Source organism: Tupaia chinensis, unplaced genomic scaffold (genome assembly GCF_000334495.1).
Source record: "Tupaia chinensis unplaced genomic scaffold, TupChi_1.0 Scaffold000627_1, whole genome shotgun sequence".
Taxonomy (NCBI): Eukaryota; Metazoa; Chordata; class Mammalia; order Scandentia; family Tupaiidae; genus Tupaia; species Tupaia belangeri.
Window position 1 is genome coordinate 6,106,087 of NW_006160147.1, and position 7,053 is coordinate 6,113,139.

The following is a 7,053-nucleotide window of genomic DNA, read 5'->3' on the forward strand; positions in this document are numbered from 1 at the left end:
GTCTTCATCCCAAGGACTTACCTTAGGCAGGAGTGGTGAGTTAGGCAGAGTCTGGTGAAGGACTGCAACCCAGCTGGGCAGTCGCTGGGCACCAAAGTTATACCGGTGCAAGAATGTTGCTGGAAATGGAATGAAGCTGCAAAATTGGGATTCATTGGAATTTTTTCCAGAAGGGATAATGGATGTAGTTGGAAAGAATTCTTGAATACATCACTGGTCGAGGAGTCAGGGAGATTTTGCCACATACTAACAGTGTGACTTTGGCATTCTTATCCCTAAAATGAGGATTATGGTATTGACTGTAGAGGTTTTTTTTCCCCAATAAGTGTGATAGTAGAAAAATGATAGAATGTATTATTCACTTTTCAGCCTATTCTAATGTAGTTTCTGCCCTTATCCATTCTATGGATTGCTCTAAACAAAATCATCAATCACCTCTTTGTTGAAAATTCCATTCCTCGGACCAGCAATTAGCATAATGGCTATGTCACTGGACTCCCATAGTTGACTGCGGTTTGAGTCCCGGACCAGGTGGCTTAAACTCACTCCGGGCGTGTGTGCATGCATGCCCAAGATCCTGAGAGGAGAATGGAGGAGCAGAGATTGCGGTGTGGCCACCCCCCCGGGGGCTGATTTCTCGCTTTCTGTCTCTCTGTCATTCTGGCGAGCTCACACGCCCTATAGCAAAAACCTCTAAAAAAATAAAATACAATAAAATTCTACTCCTCTACTACTTGGTAACATTCGATGCTGTATGTAGGGACTTCAAAAAGTTCATGGAAAATTGGAATTAAAATACGAACTTTTTTTTTTTAGTGCAAAAAATGTTGAAATCCATGCTTAATTTTTCCATGATATGCATTTTCCCATATCCACCCCCCCCACCATGTACCATCTAGTAAATGCCAGAGCCTTATAGGAAAAACACACACACACATGTAAACACAACACAACTGTGTGGAAATAGGAGGGAAATGGCAAGTAGCACCTTGATATTATTATGAAAAAACATATACGAAGAGAGGAGGAGGAGAGTAAAAGCAAATATGACACAAAATATTAGCAATTTTAAATCTAGATGAAAGTAATCTAGTAAATGGGGGATCATTTCACTCCTCTTACAATCTTACTGTGAGTTCGAAAATAGAAAAATGGGGCAAAATGGGGAAAAAAACCTCTAACGGATCTTAGTAATCACGGAGTGGGTATGAGAGAAGGGGGCCAGGCAGCACAGAGGGGTTTTTCTGGTCCCTAGGTTAGCAGCAGAGTGCACAGTGTCATCTCTGAGGTGAGCATACAGGAGGAGAAACAGAAACTGATCCTGACGTTTCCAAGAGGGAAGTGTGCTTGCTAGAGGTGTAGACCTGGGTTTCTTTAGAATCTAGATGGTAATCAGAGGTATTAGAAGAAACTCTAGCATCAAGGGCAGGAGTGGACAATGAGAAGAGGTGAGGTGTGAGGTTGGAACCCTGGTGAAAACTGGCATTTAAGGGTCAGCAAAGAAGGATATTGTGGTAGACAATTTCCAAGATGGCCCCCGCACCACCTCTTCACATTCATCCCCTTGCGTAGTCCTCTCTTTTGTAGTATCAGGGTTGGTCTGCGTGATAAGAAAGAAGTGATGGTACATCTTTCGTGAGATTAGGTTAGAAGAGACATTGTGGCTTCCATCTTGACCACCCATGCTCATTCTTCTTGGATTATTGCCTTTAGGGGAGCCATCTGTCATGTCATAAGCAGTCTTAGGTAGAGAGACACATGGGGAAAAACTGGGACCTCCTGCCAACAGCCATGTGAGGAAGCCTAGAAGACTTTGGAAGAAGATCCTCAAAAAAAAAAATTTTTTTTTTACTTAAAAATAAATAAATAACAAGCCACAACAACCAAAAAAATAAGTCACAGCAACCCAGTTTAGCTGTTCCACCCACCTAAATTGCTCCAGATTTCTGATCCTAAGAAATTATGTGAGATAATTAATGTTTTGAAAACTACATTTTGGGGTAATTCATTATACAGCAGCAGATAACATATACAGATATCTCAGAGAGACTTAGAAGGGGTGGTCAGGGAGATAGGAGAACTGCGAGACTGGGGTTGTGAGAAACCAAGGAAGAGAATATTTCATGAAGGCCTGCCTGGTACATGGAAACCACCCCCCATGGGGATGGCCACGGTGCAATCCCTTCTCCATCCTCCTCTCAGGATCTTGGGCACGCATGCACACACATCCGGCATGAGTTTAAGCCACCAGATCTGGGACTTGAACCGCGGCCTATTACATGGGAGTCCAGCGATGTAGCCATTGCACCACGGTTGGTCTCGAAATAAAATGTAAAGTTCTGTTTCTCAGTCACACATTTTAAGTGTTCATGGGGCTGGTGCTGCTGAAATAGTGCAGGTCTAGAGCCTGTTCTCAAACTGGAATCCTCCTTCCCGCCTCAGGGTTCCCTGAAACATTTCCAAGGCATTTCTGAGGTCAAACTATTTTCACAATAATATGAAAATGTTTCTTGCCTTTTTCACTTTAATTTTACACATGTAATATCACAATAGATTAAATACAGAAGCAGAAAAGAGAATCGGCAGTCTTTTATTAAGTCAGATATTAGAGTTACCAAAATATAAAACAATGCCGCTCATCTTCTTAATCGTTTTTTCCTTTGAAAATAGACTTATTTTCATTACAAATGTGTTGCTTACATTATCATATAATGGGATGATTATTGTTATTTTAAAATGAATTAAAGAATATTTTTAAATTTTCTCTATTTATTTTCTGATGCAATGATTATTGATGAATATAACCCCCAAATTAAAAGCTCTTTGAAGTCCTCAATTTTTTTTTTATTTTAGGTTTTTCACCATAGGGCATGTATGCTTGCTGGAGAGAGAGAGAGAGAGAGAGAGAGACGGTGAGGAAGACAGTGAGATATCACCCCCTGGCTATGAAGGCCACACTACGATCTCTTCTCTTCCATTCTCCCCCTGGAATTTTGGGCACGCATACACACACACCCCCAGCACAATTTTCAAGCCACCAGGCCTGAGACTCAAACTGTGGTCAGCCATGCAGGAGTCCAGTGCCTTAACCACCACACCACCTGCTGGTTCCTCGTCCTCAATCATTTTTAATCATCTAAGAGGCCTCTGAGAATAGACGATCTGAACCTGTCTTACTCTCCACTCTAATAGTGTGTGATTTCTTCCCTTTTTATTTTTGGCTTGAACTTCTAGTTCCACACAAGATGTGGTAGACACACTTCTCACTCTAAGAGGGAGTATTCTTCCCACAAAGTGTATCTAAAAACCTGGACAGATATATAAAACAAACAGGAGCCAGCAGATGATGTGCTGGTTAAGGAATGTGTCTGATAATAATAATAATAACATAAAGGTAAGTAAATAATTCCTTAAAACAAGCATAAGACAGAAAGCTAGAACGAATAAGGCAGACTGGCTAGGACCGTAGGACTTAAGGAAAGATATGGCACCAGGGTGGTATCACTTGCTGGGAGCCTGCACTTTCACCCTGACCCAGCAATGCAATAAGGAAGCACCCCTCCCACCCATGCTCTTGCCCTATGGGGGTCAATAGCTGAATGAGAAACATGGAACTCCCCCATTGCAGTATCACAAGAGGCCTACTAAATGTAAGATTTAAATAAGATTAGAGTCTTCTAATACCCAAAATGTCCACCACAATTAAAAATCACCCTTAATTCCAGGAACTAGGACAATCTCAACTTGAGTGAGGCATGACCATTGACGCCAACAATGACAAAGAGTTTATAATAGCCATCTTAGAAATTCTCTAATGACCAATTTAACATACTTGAGACAAAAGAACAAATAGAAAGTCTCAGCAAAGACACTGACGGTATATAGGAGAATCATGGGGGCCAGAAGATGGCATAATGGTTACGTTGCTGGACTCCCATGTAGTCGACCACGGTTCAAGTCCCAGACCTGGCAGCTTAAACTCACATTGGGTGCGTGTGTGTGTGTCCCCAAAATTCTGAGAAGAGAATGGAGGAGAAGAGATTGTGGCATGGCCATCCTCTCTGGAGGGTGATTTTTTGCTTTGTGTCTCTCTGTGTCTCTCTGTTTCTCTAGCAAAAAAAATCTCTCTCTGAAAAAAACGAAGACTCATCACCATGTTCTTTCCTTGGGCCTTGAAAACTCACTCAGTTTTTAGAATGACCACCCACACGTTGTGCCTGAACCGACGCGCTCTCCTCTCTTTGAAATGCCCCTCCTCTTTCTCTTTTTCTGTGTAACTACTGCTTGTCCTTCGGGGTCAGCCCGGATATCATTAATTCAGAAAAGCCCTCCATGGCTTTCCATGGCTTCCATGCCCTCCCAGTCAGAGCGTCCCACACCGTAGTGTGTTACACTCGATGCAATTTGTCCTGTATCTGTTCTCCCACGCTCACCAACGTAGAGACTTGACAGAAGGGACTGCTTCTCATCCTGGGTGCCTGACATACTACCTGGCTTGCAGTGAGCATTCAAAACACATTTGTTGAATAAATGAATAAATTAATGAATAAATAGAAACTTGTCAGTGGTGTCCCCTTTCTTATGAAATAAAATGACACTCGGTGGTCTGGCTTTCACCACTCTACACAAATTGTGACATACATCTTTCTGGTACTCAACTGCCCCTAAGACACCCTACTTCTCTGCCATAGCGGAAAACACGCTCCCCTTTGAAAGTACTTGGTACTTCTCCATCTCCGCGTGGTGAACGTGCTCTTCTGATAGCCTCAGATGTCCCCCTTGATCATGGCCTTCGGATTCCAGACTGCTCAGATACCCTCTGTCTGCGACCCAGTCTCAGGTCTCTCAGCTGGAAATCCTGTTCACCTCTGGATCCACATCCTTTCTTTGGTCTCGCCTTGTGTTATTTCCTGCCTTTGCCTCGCCATTTGCTTGTTTATTACAGGTTGAGCATCCCTAATCTGAAAATCGGAGATTTGAAATGCTCCAAAAGACAGAACTTTTTCAGGGCCCACATGACACCGCAAGTGGGAAATTCTGCACCTGACCGCAAGTGATATGTGGCAGTCGAAACGCCGTAAGGAAAGAGTATTGCACAAAATTGCTGTCAGGCTGTGCGTATAAGGTGTATAGGGAACATAAATGAATTCTGTGTTAGACTTGGGTCCCATCCCTAAGATACATCACTATGCATCTGCAAACATTCCAAAACCTGAAAAACTTCAAAATCTGAAACGCTTCTGGCCCAGGTATTTTGGGGTCAGGGATCCTCAACCTATAGCAGCTTGTTGTTTGAATGCACTTGCAGTGTTCTCTCCAAGGTTTTAAAATCTGTAGGTTCTGTGCCAGCTTTGGCATGGTGGTCAAGGCAACTGGATCCCACATGTTGACCACATGGCTCGGGTCCCATACCTTGCAGCTTGAAAATCTCACACACGTGTGCATGTGTGCCCAGAATCCCAAAAGGAGGGAAAAAAATAGAGAAGTAGAAATTGCAGTGGGACCATCCTCCATGGGGAGTGCTTTTTCACTTTCCCTTTCTTTCTCTACCCTCTGAGCACATGTGCCCTCTGTCCAAAAAAAATTTTATTGAAGAGAGATTTTTGCTATAGGGCGTGTGCACTAGCCAGAGAGACAGAGAGAGACAGAGAGACAGGAAGCAAGAACCACCCCCCCGGGCGGGGGGGGCTGGCCACACTGCAATCCCTTCTCCTCCATTCTCCTCTCAGGATCTTGGGCATGCACTCACACGTGCCTGGCATGAGCTTTAGTACAAGGTGCTGCTGAAGTGAGCATGTGCCCAGCATGAGTTTAAAGTCGTCAGGTCCAGGACTTGAACCATGGTCAACAATGTGGGAGTCCAGCAACATAACCATTATGCCATCTGCTGGTCTCAGGCAAAATTTTTTTCTTTCTTATTTTTATTTTCTTTATTATTTTTAAATTTGACCAGAGAGAGACAAAGAGAAAGAAGGAAAGTGAGAAAGCAAGCCACCAGGTCCAGGACTTGAACTACAGTCAGCCATGTGAGAATCTAGCACCTTAACCACAATGCCACCTGCTGCCCCAAAATTATTTTTTTAAAAATCTGTGGGTTCAAATAAATGCCTATCTTATTCATCTTGCCTCTGACACTGAGCATCTAGCATGGTCCCTGTTACTGAGTTTGTTTCTTTTCCTGAGATAATTATACAGATAATTACAGCTCATAGAATTCCTGTGAATATTAAGTAAAATACATGATTTAAACATTGGCACAGTGTTTTAGTTTTCATTCCATAGGAGTTCAGTAAATGTTAGCTACCGCTATTGTTTTTTAAAGGAATATATAAGAATAATTCAGCCTCCAACAAACGAGCTAGCGGCAGAAGAAGCCACGGGCCTTCAGAACAAGGTTCCACATGGCTACTGTGAACCAGATGTTTAAGGGAATGAAGATTTTCTACTAATAATTCAGCCTCCAACAAACGAGCTAGCGGCAGAAGAAGCCACGGGCCTTCAGAACAAGGTTCCACATGGCTACTGTGAACCAGATGTTTAAGGGAATGAAGATTTTCTACTAATAATTCAGCCTCCAACAAACGAGCTAGCGGCAGAAGAAGCCACGGGCCTTCAGAACAAGGTTCCACATGGCTACTGTGAACCAGATGTTTAAGGGAATGAAGATTTTCTACTAATAATTCAGCCTCCAACAAACGAGCTAGCGGCAGAAGAAGCCACGGGCCTTCAGAACAAGGTTCCACATGGCTACTGTGAACTAGATTTTTCGCGCAGTACGCAAGCACGCCGCGCGGTTTTGTATTTTGTGATTTTTTTTTTTAAAAAAAGAACAGTAATTACAAATTTTTAATTTTTAAATTTTTTTCTTTTTATTGTTTTTCTCTGTCTCGTTTTCTTTTTTCTTGTCTTTCCACCCTCCAAATATCCTTTCAATGTGTTTTTAGACAGATCTAAGAGCCCTGTAGCTAAACATTCAAATACTAATAGGATTGAAATATTCCCTACTATCTACTGAATCTGCTACACCAGCAAGCACAATAGAACAGCAAAGAG